This window comes from Dama dama, chromosome 4 (assembly GCF_033118175.1).
Source record: "Dama dama isolate Ldn47 chromosome 4, ASM3311817v1, whole genome shotgun sequence".
In the NCBI taxonomy this organism is placed as follows: Eukaryota; Metazoa; Chordata; class Mammalia; order Artiodactyla; family Cervidae; genus Dama; species Dama dama.
Genome location: NC_083684.1, coordinates 71,982,254 through 72,007,265, shown reverse-complemented (window position 1 = coordinate 72,007,265; position 25,012 = coordinate 71,982,254). Strand labels below are relative to the sequence as shown.

At 42.7% G+C, this 25,012-nt stretch overlaps 1 long non-coding RNA gene across 1 annotated transcript; it reads left to right on the top strand.

Moving 5' to 3' along the window:
• Positions 1 to 5,751: 5,751 nt before the first annotated feature.
• LOC133054998 (uncharacterized) lies at positions 5,752 to 18,358 on the top strand. The gene is made up of 3 exons (XR_009692555.1): positions 5,752 to 5,923; positions 8,731 to 8,857; positions 16,399 to 18,358. It is a non-coding gene; the product is annotated as an uncharacterized LOC133054998 (long non-coding RNA).
• Positions 18,359 to 25,012: the final 6,654 nt, after the last annotated feature.

Sequence of the window (25,012 nt, the reverse complement as noted above, 5' to 3'; positions counted from 1 at the left end):
CTCATTTGGCTGACTTTGACATTGAGGTGTTAGCTTTGGCCCTGGGAGGATCAATAAAGATAACAACACTGAGCACTTACACCAAAATTCCAGGCTTTGTATTTTGAACATGGATGTGCCATTTATTTTAAAAATGTTATATAAAATATTTTTGTAACTCTCCTTTTCTCAATTCTCTTATTGTACTTAACTAATTTATTCTTTTTTATTGTATTAGTTATATCCTTATTTTGTTGCATTTTATAGAGTGCCATGTAAATTAATATAAATGCCATATAAATATACTGTGAAATTTTACGCAGTCTATATGTGTTCATGGTTATAGCTTATTTTTCCTGAATCCATTGACTCTGGAGATTGAGAGCACACTCAACAATTGATGGATTACCACAGAAGCATTTTGATTCTTTTTCAACTGTCCTGAGAGATGGCTTCTCTCTATTTGTCCTAGCTGGTAAATTAATTCTCTTCAGATCCTCTTTAAACAAATTTCATTTATTATGCTGAAATGCGAAGTTACCAATTCTGTTAGAGTATGTTTTTTCTTTCCCCTGAAAGTCAATGCAAGTTTTACTTATTTAAAAATAAAATTTTAATCTAAGATGATATAAACCACAGATAACTGCTTAGAAAGACAGAAAGCATTCTTATCTCAATGAATATTCATTTGATTGTACTGGAAAGGTTCCACATAAGCCTTTTTAAAAATTCAATGAAATGAGACTGATGAAAGTATGTGATAAAGTAATAAGTATTATAATGGTGTAAGTATTCTATAGTCAGAGTGTTTTGGAAACATTTTTAAATTATCAGGCCACCTTAATTCTGTCTGGTTATAGGTAAAATTTGAAATCAAAATGAATTTTTCACAAATTATCATTTTGTATAGTATTTGGATAGTTTTCACAAAAATTGCCTGTTACAAAATATTGCCCAATGTTTTATGGATACTGAAAATACAGTTTTGTTTGTTTGTTTGTTTTATACAAGTCATTTTTGTCATATGAATGATTTTGTATTTTTTTGCAGCAGTGAAAACTCAGAATCCTAATCACTAGGCCACCAGGGAACTCTCTGTTTGTACTTTCATTTCAAAAATCAAAAGTATATTTTATGGCCTTAAATTGGGGCTTAGTTTTGTAATGACTTGCAAACCTTAGTTTATTAAAAATTTTTTTTACATTTTTATTATAAAAGCTACAGGTGTACAGTATAGTGAGTCATAAATTTAAAGATTATACTACATTTATAGTTATTGAAAACTATTGGCCATATTCCCCGTGTTGTACAGTATATCCTCGTAGTTTATTTTATACCTAGTTTTTTGTACCCAAGCTATAGATGAGATGCACTTGTGGCACCCACTCACCTGTCTCTGATTTACTATTGGCATTATCATCATGTTCAGGATTCCTCCTACTAATATTAATAGAACCTCACCCTGGTCCACACACTGTCCACCAAGTTTTGTAGATGTGTCCATCTAGAGATCCTCCCCATAGTTCCAGACCTGTGTATCTGGTTACCTGCTAAATAACCCCATTCTTTTGTTTTCTGAAATATACCCTCAAAAGGAAACTGCTGATACCCCAATGAGAATTATTACCACTACAGAACACCCAACATTGTTGATGGAGGTTCTGTACTTCCACCTCCCAACACCAAAAATCTTGATGTCAAAACCTGACTCCCATCTTTCTTTCTCTCACAATCAGAAAAACCAGGCTGTCTTGTTTTAAAAAGTGATTCCAAAGTTCGCTTCTTCCACAACCACAACAATGGTTCACACTAACAACGCTCACTCCTCACTCCTGTATATCCCACTTCCCCCTTCTGTAATGGAAATGTCTGTCTTTTGCCTGTTTCAGTATTACATTTTCGAAGCATGAAACCCTTGGTTTTACATGTGGAGAGCAATTTTGCCTCAGGGTTAATCGTACATTAAGTCTCAGTCATATCTGAGTTAGATGATATGTAGATGAGTCTTTGAACTTTCTAATATCACATTAAAACTTACTGTAAAATTACACACTTTTTCTTTCATGTTTCCTTTCTGTGTTCATTGAAGAATGTAAGCTGTATGAAAAAAGAACAGGTTTTTCTCTGTCGTGGTTTCCATACACTTAAAGCAGTGCCTCACACTGTGTATTCTGCTTAATGAAAATTTACTAGAACCGTGAATAAACATGATACTCCAAATTCTTGTTCACATTTACTAGTTTTGGCTACTTTTTAAAAAATAAAATTAATTAAGATTTTTTTAAAATTCATTTATTTTGGTTGCACTGGGTCTTCCTTGCTGTTCACTGGCTTTCTGTAGTTTCAGCGAGCAGGAGCTTCTCTTGTTGCAGAGCAGAGGCGCAATAGTTGTGTCACACCGGCCTGCTTGCCCTGAGGCATGTAGATATCTTCCCGGACCAGGGGTGGAATCCATGTCCCCTGCTGTGGCAGGCAGATTCTTATTAATGTACCATCAGGGAAGTCCTAGTTTAGCTAGTCTTAAGGTCCATGTCAGTTCTTTCTCCAAGCTGGTATTAATGCTTTCAAGAATAAAAGCACTACTGAAAATTCTCTGATGTCTTCAACATCACTTGCTGTATCCCCAGCGCGGTATCAGCTACTGTCTTTGAATAACAACACAAATAACTTTCTGAAACTTGCATGTCAAAATTTTTTCTGATATTATCTCATTCCCCACCCCCGCCTCCCTCCCCTCCTTACCCCCACCCCGTAAAGAAGTGTGCCTGCAGTCACTGGAAAATGATAGTCACTTACCAGCAAGGAGACGACCTCATAAGCTTAAGATGCCTTCCTTTATATAAGTGTTCAGATACTCCCTTCCATACGTGCTGCGACTCTGAAAGTTGCAGCTACTGACCCATACCAAAATAACATTAGTTCAGTTGCTCTCAGTTTGAGATGGATATCTGTTCACTAAAAGGAATTGAGTTTATGTTAGGAAGTGGAATAAGAGATAATATACGGATGAAAGTGTTTCTCGGTGGATAGGACACAATACCTAATTCTGTAGGCAAGAAAGAAGCTTTGTTGTGGAACCGGAAGTAAAACTCCTGCTTGACCACCTAATTTAGAATATCCATCTTCTTTCTCCCCAGTCATGACCCTGTATAGACTGTTTTCTCTTGCTCATAGCCAGTCATAATACAACACAGAAAACAGACTACAGCTTCAGTACATGGATTTCAAGAACAATTATATAATGTGTCCAGCTACTTGCTGACTCATATCTGAATGGCTCTAGAATAATATGGCCATTGAGAGGCCATTTAGAAGACATCCTGGACAGTGAAGTCAAGTGGGCCTTAGGAAACATCACTCCAAACAAAGCTAATGGAGGTGATGGAATTCCAGTTGAGCTATTTCAAATCTTAAAAGATGATGCTGTTACAGTGCTGCACTCAATATGCCAGCAAATTTGGAAAACTCAGCAGTGGCCACAGGACTGGAAAAGGTAAGTTTTCATCCCAATCCCAGAAAAAGGCAATGCCAAAGAGCACAATTGCATTTATCTCACATGCTAGCAAAGTAATGCTCAAAATTCTCCGAGATAGGCTTCAACAGTATGTGAATTGTGAACTTCCAGATGTTCAAGCTGGATTTTGAAAAGGCAAAAGTCAGAGGAACCAGAGACCAAATTGCCAACATCCATTGGATAATCAAAAAAGCAAAAAAAGAGTTTCAGAAAAACTTCTGCTTTATTGACTATGCCAAAGACTTTGACTGTGTAGATCACAACAAACTGTGGAAAATTCTTCAAGAGATGGGAATACCAGTCCACCTGACCTGTCTCCTGAGAAATCTGTATGCAGGTCAAGAAGCAACAGTTAGGTCTGGACATGGAACAACAGACTGGTTCCAAATCGGGAAAGGAGTATGTCAAGGCTGTATATTGACACCCTGCTTATTTAACTTATATGCAGAGTACATCATGAGAAATGCTGGGCTGGATGAAGCACAAGCTGGAATCAAGATTGCTGGGAGAAATATCAATAACCTCAGATACGGATGACACCACCCTTATGGCAAAAAGTGAAGAAGAACTAAAGAGCCTCTTGATGAAAGTGTAAGAGGAGAGTGAAAAAGCTGGCTTAAAACTCAACATTCAGAAAACTAAGATCATGGCATCTGGTCCCATCACTTCATGGCAAATAGATCGAGAAACATTGGAAACAGTGAGAGACTTTATTTTGGGGGGCTCCAAAATCACTGCAGATGGTGACTGCAGCCATGAAATTAAATGACACTCCTTGGAAGAAAAGCTATGACAAACCTAGAGAGCATATTAAAAAGCAGAGACATTACTTTGCCAAAAAAGATCTGTTTAATCAAAGCTGTGGTTTTTTCCAGTAGTCATATATAGATGTGAGTGTTGGACCATAAAGAAAGTTGAGTGCCAAAAAATTGATGCTTTTAAACTGTGGTGTTGGAGAAGAGTCTTGAGAGTCCCTTGGACTGCAAGGAGATCCAACCAGTCCATCCTAAAGGAGACTAGTCCTGAATATTCATTGGAAGGACTGATGCTGAAGCTGAAACTTCAATACTTTGGCCACCTGATGCAAAGAACTCACTCATTGGAAAAGACCCTGATGCTGGGAAAGATTAAGGCAGGAAAAGGGGGCGACAGAGGCTGAGATGGTTGGGTAGCATCACCAACTCAATGGTCATGAGTATGAGCAAGATCCCGAAGTTGGTGATGGACAGGGAAGCCTGGAGTGCTGCAGTCCATGGGGTCACAAAGAGTCTGACACGACTGAGCAACTGAACTGAACTTGCTGACTTATATCTGAATGGCTCTAGAGTAATATGGCCATTTAGAGGACATTTGAGCACATCTTACTGACTTAAAAAAGAAGGAAAGGGAGAGTTGCAAGTTAATTTTTATTTGGGGGCTAAGTGAGGACTGAACCCCAGGAGACAGCACCTCAGATAACTCTGAGAAAATGCTCTAAAGAGGTGGGGGTAAGGTCAGTGTATATGTGATTTTGGTGAAGGGAGAGTACATGCAATCAAGCGCATATTTTTATGAGAAGGTTTCTGCTAATTTCAGGAAGATTTCTGAGTCATAAGGAAACAGTTATCACCATGAAGGATTTTAGTGCTTGTCTAAATATGAGGCGATATAAGAATTGGGCTCATAAAATCTGCTCCTGAGAACATCTAACTGAAGACCTGTCCTGCCAGTTTGCTCCCCGCCACCCCCAGCATAGAATGCTTCATTTCTGCTTTCCACTCAGAACTACTTTCAGAGGGTGTTGAAGTCAACAGCTGGAGCAGCACACGATTTAATCCTTGTAGAGGTAGGCGGCAAGTACCATGGCAAGTGCCAATCTGTAGTTGACAACCTCATTATTTTTATCTTCTGGGAGCTGATTGAGCTTCAGGAAGTCTAAAATTTTGTCACTTTGCTGCATTTAACAAGAAACAGAGCCCTTCCTTCCTCAAGGTAAGATGACTGTTTTCCAGCATCCTTCCGGGTGCCAATTGGAGCAGGTTCTGGTTGGTCAGAAAGGAGAACACACTTTCTGGTAATCGCTAAAGTCATGAGAACAATATTACCCGGAAGATCCTGCGCCCAGGAAGGAAGAGCCACATAAATGCATTTCCGGGGAAATTCTTCACATCGGGCCCATTGGGGCGGGACTTCCGGTATCCTGCTTTTAGCGGCCATTTTAAACTGCTGTGAGTTTCCTGATTGGGGGCACGCTGATTCCGGACCGCGTGACCGGATCTAAAAAGCGCGAGAGCAGGCACTGTCCCTGCGCCACATAGTGGACTCTGAGGTTCTGCAACGGCGACCGGGGTGCCCTGCGCCAGGCCGGGGAGAGGAAAGTCCCTGCCCGCGTCCCCCTGCCGCTCCGGCCAGAGTCTGATGGCGGTGACGCGCTGAGGGACCCACCTCCAGGTAACGCTGGCCCGCTGGGCTCTCACCGCCTTCACCCCACCAGACACTAAGCCCTGAGTGCAGGGCGCCTGCTCATGGGCCGGTTGCCCAGGCCCCAGACTCCAGGATGGTGAGGCGGTCGTAGGTGGTCCCTATGTCTGACAGACAGCGTGATGACGCCTGGGAGAGGGTGATGGGCACAGGTACCTGCAGGTGCAGAGGCCTGGAGGTCGGACTGAGGCGGGTGGGTTTGGGAAACCTGGATTCCGACCGTTGTCTCCAGGAGGCCGAGTTGAGGGAGTGTACCTGAACTGGCAGAGAGGTTGTTTCTTTTTCTGCTTGACCTGGAGGCGGTGGAGCCTAGTGGACAGAAGAGGGACACTTATGTGTTAGGGGTTTGTTGTTGTTGTTACACTGCATTGGGTCTTCGTTTCCGCCCACTGGGCTCTTCCTTGCTGCTGGAGGGCTTTCTCTAGTTGCAGAGTGTGGGGGTGGCTTCACTTGTTGGCAGAACTCCGGCTGTAGCTGGAGTGAGTAGTTGTGGTGTGTTGCTCTGCGCCATGTGATATCTTCCCAGACCAGGGATCAAACCTGTGTCCCCTGCATTGGTAGGCAGATTCTTTACTACTGAGCTACCAGAGAAATCCCATATGTGTTAGAGTTTTAAAGGTCATCAAAATCCTGCTCAGAGAGGGAACAGATTGGAGGTGGTTGACGAACAGATTGCGGCAAAGAGAAATAGCATCATTTTCCAAGGTCAGGGATCTGATAAGAGTCTGCTCTGAGGACTGAAACACAGAGGTTAGTAAGTTAACCCCAAGTCCAGGTTCAAGGCCTGGTGGGGATCCAGGGGAGTCCTGCATACTTGGAGCCCAGCCACAGTTGCCTTCCTCTTCCTCCAGGTTCTGAAGGTTGGAAAAGCGCTTAGGGATCCTACACAAGGCAGGAGATGGTGTCCCAGTCCCTCACTGGTATTGATACCACCCATAGAGAGTGGTCAGCTGATAAAGAGTCTGCCTGCAATATGGCAGACCTGGCTTTGATCCCTGGGTTGGGAAGATCCCTGGAGAAGGGAAGGGCTGCCCACTCCAGTATTCTGGCCTGGAGAATTCCATAGATCATATAGTCCATGGGGTCGCAAAGAGTCGGACACGACTGAGTGACTTTCACTTTCACTTTATAGAGTGTCAGGGTATTGTGTCCAGAGACTTGCCTTGATATAATCTCAGCTCTTGAATGTGAGGACCTGAATCCAACTCTGGGTCCTGACTGCAGAACAAGGGTAACATACACATGTTCTGTTTCCTGATGACTAATATAAACTAGTATGGAAGGTTTTCCCGGGAACAGATAGCATGTGCAAATACTTGGAGGCATATGTGAACTGGGAGCAGGGTACAGCAGGCCTTCATTTTTTCATTTAAGAACAAACAGCAGGGGGTCTGGTAATCGGGTCTTTTTTTTTTTTTTTTTTAAGTTATATTTGGTTGTGCTGGGTGTTTGTTGCTGTAAGTGGGCTTTCTCTAGTTGTGGCAAGTGGGGTTTACTCTTTCTTGAGGTGATTGGTCTTCTCATTGTGGTGGCTTCTCTTGTTGCAGAGCTGAGGCACTAGAACTAGCAGGCTTCAGTAGTTGTGGAGCATGGCCTTAGTTTCTCAATGGCTTGTAGTAGTCTTCCCGGACCAGGAATGATATTTGTGACCCCTGCGTTGGCAGACGGATTCTTTTTTTTTTTTTTTTTTTGGGCAGACGGATTCTTAACCACTGTACCACCTGAAATTGTCACAGCATTATTAATCGGCTATACTCCAATAGAAAATAAAAAGCTTGAAATATTAAAAAAAAAAAAAAAAGATACGTGGCTTGGGAGGCAGAGAAATAATTGAAACAAATTGGCACCGAGGGCAGTGCTCCTGCTAACTTAATATTATCCAGATTCACTAGAATTGTGCAGTGAACCTTGATGGAGCCTAGAGTGTTTTAGTCTTGCTGGAGGATAAGGTCTGTGGTAAACGTAGTCAAGAGTCATCATGCTGCAGGGAGACTGTAAGGGCTGAGATTTTAAGGAGGGTTGAGTAGATGGTTGTGACTGTTGAGGGGACAGATGATCAAACAATGTGTCACAGAACTAGAAGAGTGTCATGGGTGTGTGTGATTCACACATTGCATTATACATGGCTAATGTTGAATCAGGAATCAGAAGTAGGTAGAGAGGCCTGCAATGCAACATGTGGGACTTTCCCTGGCACTGAGATTCATCAGAGGTCTGGGGTGGTACTGGACAGTTTTAGAATGTCAAGCAGTCTCTGGAAGCTATGTGTTGGGTGTATGAATGAGTCCAGGGTGAAACCTGTATTATAGAGCAGGAAGGTGGCAGAACTGTGGGAGTGTAACCCCACACTGTAGGAGTGGGGAATGATGATGTTAGAGATAGTCTATAAAATGATGTGCACATGCACAGGTACTGTGAGCTGATGGCCCCACAGGCCTGGTATTCAGGACTTGATAGTGAAGCGTGAGCCCAGGTTTGACTGTGTGTTGTACATATAGTCTGGGAAACTCCAGGGGAATTGCTTGATGGGAGGGATAGGGCTCTGCTATCCAGGCCCAGAGCTTACATGGCATATATTTATCCCCTTGTGTATTATTGCTGAGGGCTGACTACAGTGATGCATGTGACCAAGGATGACCCAAGGCTGCATTAGCAGCCGCAGGTCCTGGTATCTCCTCTGAGGTGAGTTTGGGAGGAGAGGATGACAGTGGGGTAGACGTGTGTGGTGATGGACTGTGGGTTCTCAGAACATTGTTTCCTTGTCCCTATGTTGACAGGACAGTTTAAACTTTAAAGACATTGCTGTGTACTTCTCCTCGGAGGAATAGAGGCTTCTTGATGAGACTCAGAGATGCCTGTACCTCACTGTGATCCTGGAAAACTTTGCACTCATATCTTCACTGGGTAAGACTCTCAAAGCCTTTCCAGATACCTAGAGTGAGCTCTGGATCCTGGCTCACCCCCCTTTTCCACGGGGGTGCTCTGCCTTCTCTCAGGTGGACCTCTGGCACTGCTTGTTTTCCCAGCTTTCTGCGTAGTTGCTGTGGAAGTTGTGGCTGGGTGGTTTGCACTCCCTCTTTTCTGTACTGAATCCTCATGGGGAAGAATTGGAGGTCTGTAGTCTTGCAGTGAGTTTAATGGACTGCACCATCTTGTAACTGAAGATGTGTCCCTTTTGAGCAACAACTTCTGTTCCTGTGAGTTCAAAGTGTTTTGTTTCTTTGTTTTAAATTCTACATGAGTGATACCATACATAATTTGGCATAATGTCCTTCTGGTTCATCCATGTATATGGGAGGACTTCCTGTTTTTTATGGCTGAATAATATTTCAGATGTGCATATGTATGTGTGAGTATATCACATCTTGTTTATCTATTCATACATGGATGAACACTTAGGTTGTTTCCACATCTTGTATATTGTCCATAATGCTGTCACGAACGTGAGTGCAGATTATGTTTTCCCCATTTGATTTAATTTCTTTTGGCTATATTCCAGGAAATGGGATTGCTGGATTGTATGGTACTTCTATTTCGAATTTTTGAGAAACTTCCATACTGTCTATTCATAATGCCTATACCAATTTATCTTCCCAAGTGTACAAGGTTTCCCGTATCTCTGTACCTTTGCCAGCACTTACCTCTTTGACGATAGCCATCCTGACTATCTATTACTACTAGTTTTGTAGTAATATCTCATTGTGGTTTGGATTTACATTTCCCTGGGATTGGTGAGAAAGAACAGTTTTTCGTGTACTTGTTAGCCATTTGTATATAACATCTAATCAGATCCTCTGTTCATATTTTAATAAGATTATTCTGTTTTTGCTGATTTGATTATGTTATGTGTTTAAAGTATCATCACTTTATTAGGTTCATGGCTTGCAAATAATTTTCTGTCATTCTTTAGATTACATTTTCATTTTGTTCATTGTTTTATTTTTGCTCTGCAGAAGCTTTTCAGGTTGATGTAGTTTCACTTTTTATATATTTTATTTTCACTGTACCTTCATGTCATATTAAAAAAAAAAAAGAATCATTGTGAAGACCACTGCCAAATAGCTTATTCCTTGTTTTTTGCCTCCAAGCAAGTTTCCACTTTCAGGTCTTATGTTTAACCCTTTAATCCACTTTGAGTTAATTACTGTTAATGGGGTTCAGTTTCACTGTTTTGTTTTTGTTTTTTAATATTTATTTATTCATTTGGCTGCATTGGATCTTAGTTGCAGCACACAGTATCTTCATTGTGTCATGAGGGATCTTTTGTTGCAGCGCACAGACTGTCTAGTTGTGCCACACAGACTCTGGAGCACATGGCCTCAGGCTTAGTTGCTTCACAGCATGTGGGGTCATAGGCGAGTGAACCTGCTTCCCCTGAATTGCAAGGTGGATTCTTAACCACCAGGGAAGTCCCAGTTTCATTGTTTTGCATGTGGAGATCCAGTTTTCCCAACACCTTTTATTGAAGAGACTGCCCTTTCCCCACTATGTGTTCTTGTCAAAGATTAGTTGACCATATATGTTTGAGACTTTTTCCTGGGTTCTTTATTCTGTTCCATTCCCTTTGTGTGTCTGTTTTTATGACAGTAGAATACTATTTTGATTACTTTAGCTTTGCAGTGAATTTTGAAATCAGGAAGTTCCATATCTTGAGATTTGATCTTCTTGCTCAAGATTGCTTTGCCTCTTTGAGGTAACTTGTGGCTCTATATGAACTTCAGGATTCATCTTCTATTTCTGTGAAAAATTGTAATTTTGATAGGAATTGCATTGAATCTGTATATTGCATAGGGTAGCATGGATACTGTAACGCTATTAATTCTTCCAGTAGAAGGACATGAATTATCTTTTCATTTTTGTGTCACTTTCTTTTATCAGTGTCTTATAGTTTTCAGTGTTCAGATCTTTTTGGTTAAATTTATTCCTATGTATTTCATTGTTTTTGATATTATAAATATAATTGCTGCCCTAATTCAGATATTTTATTGTTAGGTTTTGGAGATGCAACTGATTTTTGCATATTGATTTTTGTATCCTGTGACTTTACTGAATTTGTTTAACAGTTGTAACAGTTTTAAGGGGGAGCCTTTAAGATCCTCTGTATATAAGATCTTGTCTTCTTCAGACACAGTTTTGCTTCTTTTGTGATTTTATTACTATTAGTTTTTTCTCATGACCTAGTGATCTGAGCAGGCCTTCCAGAACAATACTGAATAGAAATCAACATAATGGGCATCTTTTTCTTGTTCCTGATTTTAGAGGGAAAGCTTTTAGGTTTTAAACTTTGAGTGTGATGTTATGTGTATGTGTCTCAGTCAGGTCTGACTCTTGGCGACCCCATGGACTGTAACCCACCAGACTCCTCTGTTCATGGGATTTCCCAGACAAGAATATGATGTTAGCATGGACTTATTGTATATGGGTTTATCATATTGAGTTACATTCCTTCTACACCTAAAGTGTTAAGAGTTTTTGACAGGTAAATATGCTCAATTTTGTTAAGGGATTTTTCTGCATTTGTTGAGATGATCATATGATTTGTATCCTTCATTCCATTATGTGTCATGTTTATTGACTTGTATATGAAAAACTATCCTTGTATCCCAGGAGTAAATCACATTTGATGATGGTGTAAGATTCTTTAATACACTGTTGAGTTTGGTTTGCTACTTTCTGTTGGAGATTTTTTTCTTCTATGTTTATTAAGGATGTTGGCATGTAGTTTTTATTTTCTTGTAATTTCCATAACTTTCTTTGGTATTGACATATATTTCTAGCCTGAGAAAGTGAGTTTGGAAGTGTTTCTTCAATGTTTTGGAAGAGTTGAGGAGGGATGGACAGTAGTTCTTAAAATTATGGTAGAATTTACCAGTGACTCTGCATTTTTCTTTGTTGGGACAATTTGTCATTATAAATTACTTTTTTAAAAATTGAAGTATAGTTGGTTTATAATATTATGTCAGTATCAGGGTAAAACACAGTGACTCAATATTTTTATTAATTGGGAAGTTATTTGATGGTCCAGTGGTTAGAACTGTATGCTTCCATTGCAGAAGGCATGGGTTTGATCTTAGGTTGTCAAACTAAAGCCATGCATGCCATGCAGCATAGCCAAAAAAATTTTTTTTAAGTTATACTAAATTTTAAATTATTACAAAACAGTGGCTATATTTCCCTGTGCTGTAAAATATATCTTTGTTGCTTAGTTTGTTGAGAGATAATTGATTAACGATTCAGTTTCTTTACTTGTTACTGACTTGTTCAGATTTTTTTTTCTTCATGATTTATTGTTGCTGGGTTGTCTGTTTCAAAGAATTTATTTATTTATTTATTTTTTCTAGTTTTTCCAGTTTGTTGGCAGTTAATTGTTTGTTTGTGGCTTTACTGAGTCTTTGTTGCTTGTCACAGGCTTTCTCTAGTTGCAGCAAGTGGGGACTACTCTTCATTTCAGTGTGTGGGCTTCCCATTGTGGGGGATTCTCTTGTTGCAGAGCACAGGCTGTAAGTACTTGGGCTTCAGTAGTTGCAGTGGGTGGGCTCAGTCATTGCAGCATGTGGGCCCTAGAGCACACAGGCTTAGTAGTTGTGGTACATGGGCTTAGTTGCTCTTCAGCATGTGGAATCTTCCTGGACCAGGGATCAAATCCATGTTCCCTGCATTGGCAGGTGGGTTCATAACAACTGGACCACCAAGGATGTCCTGGCATTTAATTGTTGATAGTAGTTTTTTATGATCTTTGTGTGTCTGCAGTATCAGTTGTAGTGTCTCCTTTTTCATTTCTGATTTCATTTACTTGAATCTTTTCTTTTCGTGCAGCTAAAGGTTTGTCCATTTTGGTTCTTTTCAAAAATCAACTCTTAGGTTTGTTAATCTTCCCATTGTATTTTTAGTCTGTATTTTATTTATTTCTGCTCTAATGTTTATTATTTCCTTCCTTCTAGATTTGAGCTTAGTTGTTTTTAAGTTTTGGCATATTTTGATTCCATTTTATTTTGTCTTAAGATAATTTTTTCTTATTTTTTTCTTCAACACATTCAGGAATGTATTTTTAATGGCCATGTGTCTTTTTATTTTTTTATTTTTATTTTTTTCCATTTATTTTTATTAGTTGGAGGCGAATAACTTTACAATATTGTAGTGGTTTTTGCCATACATTGACATGAATCAGCCATGGATTTACATGTATTCCCCATCCCGATCCCCCCTCCCGCATGTGTCTTTTTTGATGTCCATATATTTTTTAGCTTTCCAGCATTCACAATGATAATATTATGTTATTGGAGACTTCCAGGTGGTGCAGTGGTAAAGAATCTTATCTGCCAGTGCAGGAGATTAAAGAAATGTGGGTTTGATCCCTGGGTTGGGAGGATCCAGTGGAGTAGGAAATGGTAAACTGCTCTAGTATTCTTGCCTGAAAAATTCTATGGACAGAGAAACCTGGTGGGATACAGTCTATAGAATCACAAATAGTCAAACATGACTGAGCCACTGAGCTTGTTATGTTACTGATTATTAGTTCCCAACCCTTATGTATGGATAAAATTCTTGACGTGATTTCAGTCTTCTTAAATGTGTTAAGACTTGTTTTGTGACCTAATATGTGACCTCTCTTAAAGAGAGTGTTCTGTGTCCATTGAGAAGAATGTATTCTGTTGTAGTTGATTGGAATATTCTGTGCATTTGTTAGGCTCAGGTGGTCTAAAGATTCATTCAGTATTTTTTCAGTGCTTGAGTTAAAGTGTCATTAAGTATTTCCTTGATGATTTTCTATTTGGTTAATCTACCCTTTCTTGAAAGATGGGTATTGAAGTCTGCTAATATTATTTCATTGTTGTCTTTTCTGCCTTCCAGTTTATTAATATTTGCCTTACACATTTAAATGCTCTGATGTTAGATACATATTACTTATAATGTGTTCTGCCCTCTTGATGAGGGCTTTATCCTCAGTCTTCGTGTCTTTTGAATGGCGAGGACTTGCCTGGCAGTCCTGAACATCGACTGCAGGGGGTGCAGGTTCTATCCCTGGCCAGGGAACTAAGATTGTGCATATAGTGTGACCAAGAATTAAAAAGCAGACAAACCAAAAAGCACAAAAAAGAGAATGGAGAAAATTTTGTCAGGACTTTACAATTACCAACTCGTTAATTTTTGTATGACTGATTTGTAGTTCCTTTGATGTTTCCACCATTTCTTTCTTTTTTTTTTTTTTAAATGTGTAAATTGGAGGATACTTGCTTTATAATATTGTGTTAGTTTCTGCCTACATCAACACGAATCAGCCATAGGTATACATATACCCCCACCCTTTTGAACCTCCCTCCCACCTCTCACTCCATCCCATCCCTCTAGGTTGTCAGAGAGCATCAGGTTTGAGTTCCCTGTATCATACAGCAAATTCCCACTGGTTATCTGTTTTACATATGATAGTGTATGTTTTTCAGTGTTACTCTTTCAGTTCATCCTTCCTTCCCCTTCCCCTACTGTGTCCACAAGTTGTTTTCTATGTCTGTGTCTCCATTGCTGCTCTCAAATAGATTCATCAGTATCATCTTTCTAGAGTCCATAATATATGTGTTAATATATGATATTTTTCTCTTTCTGATTTCACTTTGTATAATAGGTTCTGGGTTCATCTGCCTCATTAGAATTGACTCAAATGCACTGCTTTTTATGGCTGAATAATATTCCATTGTATATATGTACCACAACTTCTTTATCTATTCATCTGTTGATGAACATCTAGGTTGCTTCCTTGTCCTAGCTATTGTAAACTGTGCTGCAATGAACATTAGGATACATGTGTCCTTTTCAATTATTGTTTCTTCAGGAACAAAACAAGGGTGCCCGCTCTCGCTACTATTATTCAACCATTTATTTTTTTAAAAAACCTTTGGCTCATTTCTTTGTCACTTCTTGTGGTACTTCCACAATGCGAATATTATTTTCCTGGATAACACCCCATAATTTACTTCAGTAGGCTTTCTTTAGTCTTTCTTCCCTGTGGTTGGATGGTTTGAAATCACCTGATTCAAAGTCACAGATATTTCTCCTGCTTGATCAAGTTGACTGTTGCCTATTGTATTTTTCATTTCGTTTATTGTATTCTTCAGCTACAGAGTTTAATTCCTTTATTTTCTTTCTATTTCAGATCTCTCTCTCTCTCTTTCTCTCTCTCTTTTTTTTGGCCACACCACATCTCATGCAGAATCTTAATTTCTTGACCAGGGATGAAACCCGTACTTCCTGCAGTGGAAGCACAAAGCCCTAACCATTGGACAGCCCGGTAATTCCAAATCTGTTAATTTTCTTGTGTGTGTGTGTTTTTTTTTTTTCCCCTGCTTTCATTGAATTTCCGTTTGTTCTCTTGGAACTGGCTGAGTTTCCTTCAAGTATTTATTTTGAATTCTTTGTCTAGTTATTTATAGATCTGCATTTTTGGGGGTTCACTTGCTGGAAAGTTATGCTCCTTTGGTGATGTCATGTTTCCTTGATATTTCATGTTTCTTATAGCCTTTTGGTCATCTTTTTGCATTTGATGGATAAGTCACATCTGAATTTTCAGACTGGTTTTGGTGAGGAAAGACCTTAACTTGGATTGATTGCAAAGTTACTGGCTAGGTCGGGTGTGCCAGTTTGGGTTATCAGGAGGGACAAGCTATATAATGGCTCTGCACCTTTGTTAGCTGGGGTCAGGGGCACCAAAGATTGTAGGGGTTCTGAGTAGACAAGGCTGCAAGATGAACTCACAAGTACCTTTTCTGGGAAATCTGGGGAGGGTGTGACATCAGGACTGTTCAGGTCACATAAGAAATGTTTCTCATTTAATCGGGATTTTTTGGGTTTTTGCTAGTGTCACACCCTTTTGTCTACCTTTCTTGTCCTGTTGTTAATTCTTTGCTGACTAGTCAGTTTTACTCCACTGTTATATATACTCTGACTTCCAGCCCAGGTAGAAGCTTCATCTCTCTGGATTTCATATCTCGGTCCTTTCTCTCTTACTTCCTCCTTTCTTGCTCTGCAGCTTTGGTTCACATGTGCTATGAGGTGTCCACTCATCCTTAAATTGGCCTTGAACAGCAGCTGGGTTTCTCCTGGGTTTGGACATTTGCTTCTACACAGTCTCATGTCATTGCAGAATAGGTCCTGCAGGAATCCTCTGGCACATGAGCAAGCTCTAGAATGTGCTGCTCAACTTTGTGTTGCACCGTATTCTTATGTCCTTCCCCTGGTTAAGGATACCATTCTTTTGCCTTAGAGGCACAGTCATGCCAAGTAGTGGAATGCCACTTCCCCAGTGGAATTATAGATCTTTCCGGAAAAGCATCCTGCAGACTCACCGCTGGATATGACTCATTACCTTTATGATGATGTTGCTTCCTCCTCAGAAAGTTGACATGTTTATTTGCATTTATTTCATCACAGGTTTTTTTTTTGTGTGTGTTCAGGTTGCTGCTGTGGAGGACAGGATGCAGAGGCACCCTTTCAACATAACATTTCTATAGGCCTGACACAGGCCAGGACTCCTAAGGCACTTTCGTTTTCCCAGAAGAATCACATCTGTGAGAAGTGTAGTCTGGTCTTGAGAAGTATTTTTCACTTGGCAGAGCATGAAGAAACACAACACAGCCAGAAAGTGTTCGGGTATATAATACACATGAAATAATTTCATTTTGGTGCAAACCTCCAAAAACACCAGAAGCAGTACATGGAAAAGAAATCCTTCAGAAATGATGTAGACAGGGCCATGTTTGTGAAGTGCTGCAAACTCCATATGTCAGAAAAGCCCTCTTCCTGTGAGAAAGTTAAGAGACTTTCTAGCCACCTCAGGACATCTCCAGCAACAGTCCACTCACACCAGGGAGAAGCCAGACAATATTGTCCAGTATGAGCCAACTTTACAAAGCAGAGAAAGTCATTACAACCTGGGAGAGAACACAAGAAAACCCTGAACCCCAAACACACATTTGTTCAAGACAAGAGTGTCCACATTGGAAGACACTGTTTTGTGTGCAGTGAATGTAGGAAAACATTCAAGTACAAATCCTTATTTATGTGCACCAGAGAGTCCACACTAGAAAAAGACTTCATGTGTGTGGTGAATGTGGGAAATCGTTCACGTGAACCTTGATCCTCAGTCTGCATCAAAGAATTCATACTGGGGCAAGGCAGTACAAGTACAGCAAATGTGGGAATTTCTTTAGCCAAAACTTTGTCCTCATTTATCCCTGGAGAAGTCACATTGGAGAAATTACTTGTGTTGTGAATGTGTACAGTCTTTTAGCCGTAGATGCATCCTAGTTTGACAGTCAATAGTTCCCAATGGAAAAAGGCATTGTGAGTGTACTCAATGTTGGATATCTTTTAAATGAAAGTGTTTTCTCATTGTACACTGGAAAGTTCACATAGGAGAAAGGCCTTACAATTGCAGTGAATGTGGGAAATCATTTACCTATAGCTCGGTTCTCATTCTCCACCAGCGACTTCACAAGGGAGAAAGAAGGCCTTTTACATGTGGTGAATGTGGGAAATCTTTTACCACTTGGAAATCTTTTTACCAATAGCTTGATACTCATTCTCCACCAGAGAGTTCACACAGGAAAAAGGCCTTATGAGTGTAGTGAGTGTTGGGAATCATTTAGTTATCAGACTTACCTCATTCAACACTGCAAGGTTCATAGTGGAAAAAGGCCTTATGAATGTAGTGAATGTGGAAATCTAGTTCTGGCCCCCATTATCATCAGAGAGTTCACAATGGATCAAGGCCGTATGATTGCAGTGAATGTGGGAAATCTTTTACTTCTAGTTCTACCCTCTGTTATCATCAGAGAATTCACACAGGAAAAAGACCTTATGAGTGCAAGGAGTGTGGAAAATGTTTTATGTTCAATTCTGCCCTGTGTTATCATCATAAGACTCATGCTGGAGATAGGCTTTATGAGTGCTCTGTATGTGGGAAATGTTTTTCTTCTGGTTCCACCCTCCCCTGTCATCAAAGGTTTCACACAGGAGAAAGGCCTTATGTGTGCAGTGATTGTGGGAAATCCTTTATCCAAAGATATTACCTTCTTATACACCGGAGAGTTCACACAGGAGAAAAGCTTTATAAGTGTACTGAATGTGAGAAATCTTTTACCACTAAGAGGAGCCTTATTTATCATCAGGGGAATCACACTGGAGAAAGGCCTTATGAGTGCCATGAATGTGGGAAATCCTTTAAGCGACAGTCTTCTCTCATTGAACACTGTAGACCTCACACTGGACAAAAAGCCTTATAAATGTAGTGAATGTAGGAAATTTTTGCATCTAAGTGCAGTTTCTGTTATCATCCGAGAGTTCATATGGGATTGAGGCCGTATGAGTGCAGTGAATGTGGAAATCTTTTACCTCTAGTTCTACTCCTCACGAGTATCAGATAACTCACACAAACAAAAGACCTTATGAATGCACTGAATGTGGGAAATCCTTTAAGAGAGAGTCTTCTCTCATTGAATACTGTAGACTTCACATTGGAGAAAGCCCTTATAAATGCAGTGAATGTGGGAAATCTTTTACATCTAGGTGGGGTTTCTGTTATCATCCACAAGTTCACACTGGGTCAAGGAAGTATGAGTGCAGTGAAATGTTTTCAAAAGATTTCAAAAAAGTTCTGCAGTCCTTCAACATCAGTATTCACAGATGTTGAAAGGTTTTTGTGTGTGTTGTGAATGTGGGAAAACCTTTACCTCTAGTTCCACCGTTTGTTCTCAACAGAGAGTTCACAAGAAAAGTTTTATTCATAACAGGAGTTTGGGAAGTTTTTTCCTAAAGAATTTGCCTCATTATACATGATAGAGTTTACAGTGGAAAAAGGTCTTGAGTGTGCAAGAGAATGTGCAATTTTCCTGTTCAGGATAATGACACTGGAAGAAACTGAGGAGCTGTCCATCTGAATTCAATCTCCTACTTCCAGTTGTCTGCAAGGGGAGATACCCCTTAAGTTTCAGTTTTGCAGGAAGCATCTGTGGCTATATTGCACTTTCTAACCTGTCTGTGGCTCTTCCTAGATTTATGTCACTGCCAGGTTTGTTTTTTTTTTGCCACTTTATCTCTGTCACTTGGCAGGTCTACACAGTGCATCAGTCACCAGCCCAGTGTGCTCAGAGAAGCTGACCTCTGTTCTTCCATGTGTTAGAGCCCAGTCCCTATGAATTCAGTTAATGAAATGTACAGAGAAGGGCAACCTTCTTCATGGACATGTTCTCACACAATTCATTTTTCTAGCTAGCAAGTCACCAGACCAGACTGCATGCCACACATTGTTTTGGTTTGTGCAATATAGATGCCTTATTGTTTAAGGACCCTCTTATTTTTGAGTGTTCTCTGTACTGCGAGAGGTTTTCTACAAGGAGGTTTGGGCTCTGCAGGCATGAAGGGTGAATGGTTTTTAGGGGCCACAGGGAGGATAGTTTGATGGCAAAATATTGGCTGGCCAGTTTTGGCCAAATTTGCATTGGTACCAGTGAAGTCGGAGGAAAGAGGGCAAGGCTTTTTGGTCCTTGTTTGAAGCCTCTATGAGTTTTAGGAATCTCAGACATCACCCTGGGGAGGGGTGAGATGTGATAATCTCAAGTTCTTGAAGCAGCATAAATTTTTTCCCCTGTTCCTAAAGGATATCACAGGAGGTGTCAGCTCTGTTGAGGGGGATCTCCTGTCTAGGTCTTGCAAAGAGCATGTGCCCTGATGTCCATAATTCTATGAGTGACAGTCACTGGTTGTAAGACTACAGTGGCCAGGGGAAACCGAAACTGCTACAGAAACTAGATTATTAGTGAGTAGAGGAGACAGCAGCCAAATCAGTGGAATGTGGATCTTCCAAAAGTGCACCCACAGGTGTGTTTGTGACAATGGCTGATGTGCAGGATCAGTGTGTACACAAATCTTAGGATGTCCAGCCATGATTTTCTTAACCACTGGACCACCAGGGAAGTCCTGAGGACCTCCAGGCATGTTTTTCTTGTGTAGCTGAGGTCATTGTGAGAGAAGATATTTGGAAAGTCTTGCAGGTTTTTGTAACCTCTCTTTAATGTTTGCCTCGAGGCCAGTGCTGTACAGGCAGGAACTGAAAGGTAGAGAAAAGTAGTCCAGGGATGTGTCTCTTGTGACCCAGTGAGAATTCCTGTTAACTGAAGTGGAAATATCCTTTATTACTCGCTAGTATTTGCTGCCACTGAGGAAAGATGACCCCCAAAGGGCTTGACTAGAAAGACGGTGGAGTCAGTATATGTAGAGTAAGGGAGTTAGAGAAGGGGAGGTTCGGAAAAAGAACAAGACCAGCACTTTACAGGAACAGATCACCTTTAATGAGGTGAGAAGGGGCAGCAGTCAGATCAGAGAGCTGCTGCACTAACCCTAGAAAAGAGTGAGTATATATAGGCATATATGTGGAAATCTACTGTCTTAAGGGGGCCTATCCTTCTCCAAGGTTGTTCGGAGTAGTTATCTCTTAAACAGCTGGGTCAAGGAATTCTGGAGATCAGCCAGAGGCTGGGACCACCTGGGAGCTGAGCATAATCAACCTTAATGTCCATTTTTTTTCTTCGGGTGAGAGAATTCTTTGTTTTGCATAGAATGGTGGGGAGGGCCCAGAGGGGAGTTTTAACTCCAGGCTATTTTGAGCTGTGTAACTTTCCTTCATTCCAGACCCTAAGGGATATATATAAAAAAAGAAAGAGAGGTGGGCGTCATTAATGTTCAGGGCTTCTTCGTGCTGATAAATGAGGGTCAGGGGGTTGTGGTCTGGGAGGAAGGAAGTCTCAGGCCCGTAGTGTTGATTCTCTGTTTTAGCTGTCAGGGTCTTGAGCAAAAGAACAGTCTTGACTTGGTCTCGGGAAATTGCTTGAATTCGGTCTTGGTCTTGGAGGAATCCCTGGAAAAGATTAAACAAACAAGGCCTAAAGGTGAGTAGGAGGGTGATAAAAATGAATGGTCTGAGAAGGGGTAAAACCCAAGGCATACAGTTCCAATCTGTTAACCATGACTGCCAGGAGATGCTTAATCTCTGGAGGATTCATGAAGTTTGATCTGTGAGTTTTTTTGCAGCTTCTTGGACAATACCTGTAAGAACACCGTGGCAAGACAAAGAGAGCGCCGGAGTATCAGGAGGCTTTTATTGGGCAATCGCTCCCGGGCAGAGCTCCCAGGCGCGAGCAGGGGGAAAGCGGGAGTCTGCAACCTGCGGGAAGGGGGCACGACACCTATATACCCTGGTGACTGTGGACGTGGCGGGACCTTTCCATATACGGTTAGGGTCGGGCTCTAGGGTGCTGGTTGGGCGTTCTGGTCTCGTGCCAGTTTTTGATTGGCCAGAGTCTTGGCGCCTTTGTGTCCATCAGTCTGCCTGGCAACAGGCCATTGATTGGTGGATGTCTGTCCCTGGGACTTATCCGGGACTTTCCAGCGGGGGCTTCTCTGTCAGCATTTTCCGGCTGGCGCTTTCCCACCTGTGGTCAGCGTGACCTTTCATCCTGGCCTTTTTGGTATAGGACAAGGGGCGACGTTTGTCTTCTGGCTACTTCCTGCTGAATGGGGGCGACGTGGGGGTCAGGGCCGGTCGGGATGAAAGGTCAGTTTATGCAGGATTGTGAGGTGGGTCTATGTTTTCTTGATTGAGTTGAGTGTAAGCTGTTAGTATCATGGCCCGTCCGGTCGCGGCTTGCGCTATTTCTTGGACCCTGCGAAAAACAAGTTGGAGGAGGTAGGGGCCTATGGTGAGGCTCATAACCAGCAGGAGTATAGGGCCTAGAAGGGGCAAGAGGTATGGGAGTAAACCATTGAGTCCGGTCCAGAGGGGGCTCTCCTGGAGCTGTCTGCGCCTTTGTTCCAGGTCGTCCTTAAGATTAAAATTCCTTAATCTTAGTCCTTAAGATTAAGATTCCTTAATCTTAGTCAGGACTATTCCGGAGCGGTTGGCATAGAAACAGCATCTTTCCTGTAAAAAAAGGCATGTGCCGCCCTCTTGGGCAGTGAGGATGTCTAGCCCACGTCTGTTTTGGAGGACAACTTCTGCTAGAGAATCTATTTGCCCCTGAAGTTCTAACATGGTGTCAGCCACATGTTGGACATCTGATATGATCTGTTGGGAGAGCTTGGCGTATGTGTGCTGTGAGAGGCCGATCCCTGCTGCCCCTGCTAAGCTGGTGGATAAGCCCAGCCCCACCAGCAGGGGTACCATTTGGATAGCTCGCTTTTTTTTTCCAGCCACATGGTCTAGAGTGGGTATGGGGACTGGTTCTTTTCCTGATATCAGGTCAATGTCTGTGAGCAGGACTGCGAGTACACAGGTTCCAGTCCAGTTTGTAGGGAGGAAAGTATAGGCCAGGTTTCCTCCACAGACAAAGACCAGGGGATGAGGGAAGCATATTGAGGTGGTGATGTTCTGTATTGTGGTGCAGCTGGCAAAGTCTCCCACCCCCACGTCTAGAGCTGTCTCATTGTCTGTTATTTGGCCTCTTAGGCAGTATCCTATTGAGGCTTCTATCGGTTGTACCCACAAGGGTGGTGTCACTTTATATGCTGCTGGGTCTACAGAGGTGTTGACCAGTTGGGAGAGGTTGGCTGGCACGGCTAGCGGGCGAGGGGTTCCTACGGCTAGGCATATCCAGCAATCTTGGGCCCACTCGGGGCTGGACTGATTTAGGGTGTTCCATGTTAGCTGTATTAAGTTTGTAGTTGCTGGGTCTAGTTGTAGAGGGCCCCGCCAATCAGGCAGGGCCAGGGGATGGTAATGGACTTTTGGAAAGTAATGGTCCATTACTTCTTGGAGTCTTTGTTGGGCTTGTTCTCTTCGTGCCATATCCTGGACCCCTCCTCCATCTGAGACGTGTATGGGTGCCTTTAGGTTCCAGCAGACCTCTTTACCTGCCTTATTTGGGCACGCAGGTGAGGAAGGGCCTGGGCCCCATGTACCCAGGAAGTGTCCTGTTTGTGTTGCAGTCCAATAAGTCTTATTTTTGGGGCTCCTGCATTGACGTGCCTGTTCCTTAACGTAGCATAGAGAGTGGAGAGTTTCCTGGTATTCTAAGCAAGAGCAGTTCTTGAGCTGACCTGGGGGCAGGGGTTCCGGGGTCTGGATGGCGTTAACGCATTGCCATGAATTGGCTTTTCCAATGTGTGAGTATCCATTTGAGGAAGACTCATATCCCGACCCTATAAAGTTGTAAGCCATTTTGTCCCCGCAGTTGACTGATTGGACGTGTCTGACCCTTCCCTCGGGATATTGGGAGAGAGTCCCCCCGGTGCAGTCGCAAGGCTTTCCCATTTGCCTGGCTAGGATTTGCCTCGCCTTAGCCGGGTCATCAAATCCCCTGTAGGTCTGACTGAGGAGAACAAGCAATAGGAGGGTCCCTGTCATTCTTTGGCTGCTGGTGGGAAGGGGGTCCAGGAGATTTTTAGTTTTGTGGGCCCCATTAGAGAGGACTGGTATGTGTGTCCTGGCGAAGCCTTTGGACCCGAGTCTAAGCCTGGATCTCTTTCTGGAAGGCCTGGGGGGGCTCGTTTGAGCCTGGTCACGTGGTACCAGGGTTTGAGGCCTGAGAGCTTGGCTGCAGTGGGGGTGGTCAGGACTACTGTGTAAGGACCCGTCCAACGAGGTTGGAGGGGCCCGGGAGACAGGGTCCTGAGTAGCACCTGCTCCCCGGGCGACAGCGGTCTGATGGAACCGTCACCTCCAGGTTGTGGCAGGACCCGGTCTGCGTGTTCCCTGAGTAAGGCGCGCAGGCGGGTGAAGAGGGGCAGATAATTGGCCAGGGGAGGTGGTTTTTCTGGGGGCAGATGGGTCAGCAGGTAGGGCCTTCCGTACAGCAGTTCAAAGGGGGTCAAACCTGTCTTTGAGTGCAGTGTTGTGCGGATGAGGCTGAGAGCCAAGGGGAGGAGGTCAACCCAGGAGAGCCGCACTTCTGAGGCGAGCTTGCTGAGTTGGGCCTTGAGGACCCCGTTGGCCCGTTCTACCTTACCCGATGACTGGGGTCGGTACGAGATGTGAAGATGCCAGGTGATGTTGAGGGCTGCAGCTACCTGCTGGGTTATCTGGGAAACAAAAGCAGGTCTGTTATCAGATTGGAGGGAGCTAGGGAGTCCGAACCGGGGGGGATGATGTGTTTGACCAGTGTTTCGGATACTATTGCGGCCGTTTCGCAGGAGGTGGGGAAGGCCTCGACCCATCCTGAGAATGTGTCCACGAGTACCAGCAGATAACGATAAGCCCAGTGTCTGGGCATGTGAATGAAGTCCACCTGCCAATCTTGACCAGGCAGATGTCCTCTCAGCTGGTGGGTTTCCTGGGGGGGCCAGAGCCCTCCTTGAGGAGAGATCGTTGCGCAGGTCAGACAGGAGCGATGTACAGTCTGGATGGCCTGTCTAAGGTGAAGAGGGGAGAAGAGCGGGCTAAGGAAAGTTAAGAGAGCTCGCGGTCCGATATGGAGGGTGTCATGGATCTGCATTATGATGGTGATGGCTTGTTGTTCAGGGAGGACCAGTTTTTCGTGGAGGGTGATCCATCCGGAAGGATGTGTTTGTGTCCCCTCCTGGGCGAGTAGAGCTCTGGTTTCTGCCTTGGTGTATTTAGGGGTAAAGGAAGTTTCCAGGACCAGTAGAGGGACCGCCTCTTGCTGCAGGGCGGTTTGCCGGGCCACTTGGTCAGCCAAATTATTACCCTGGGCTATTTCATCGCAAGCTGCCTGGTGTCCCCGGCAATGTAAGATGGCTACTTCTTTTGGCAGGGGGATGGTCTCCAGTAGTCTGGTAATATGGGAGGCATTACATATGGGGGAGCCCTTAGTTGTGAGAAAGCCTCTCTCTTTCCAGGTTGCCGCGTGTGAGTGGGCGATTAGGAAAGCATACTTAGAGTCTGTGTAGATATTGGCCCTTTTGTTTCTTGCTAGGTGTAGGGATCGGGTCAATGCATTTAGTTCTGCCTTTTGGGAAGTTGTTCCTAGTGGGAGGGGTTGGGCCTCAAGGACTTTCTGTAGGGTGACTACAGCGTAGGCCGCTGCCCGGCGCCCATCTGGGTCCTTTTTGGAACTC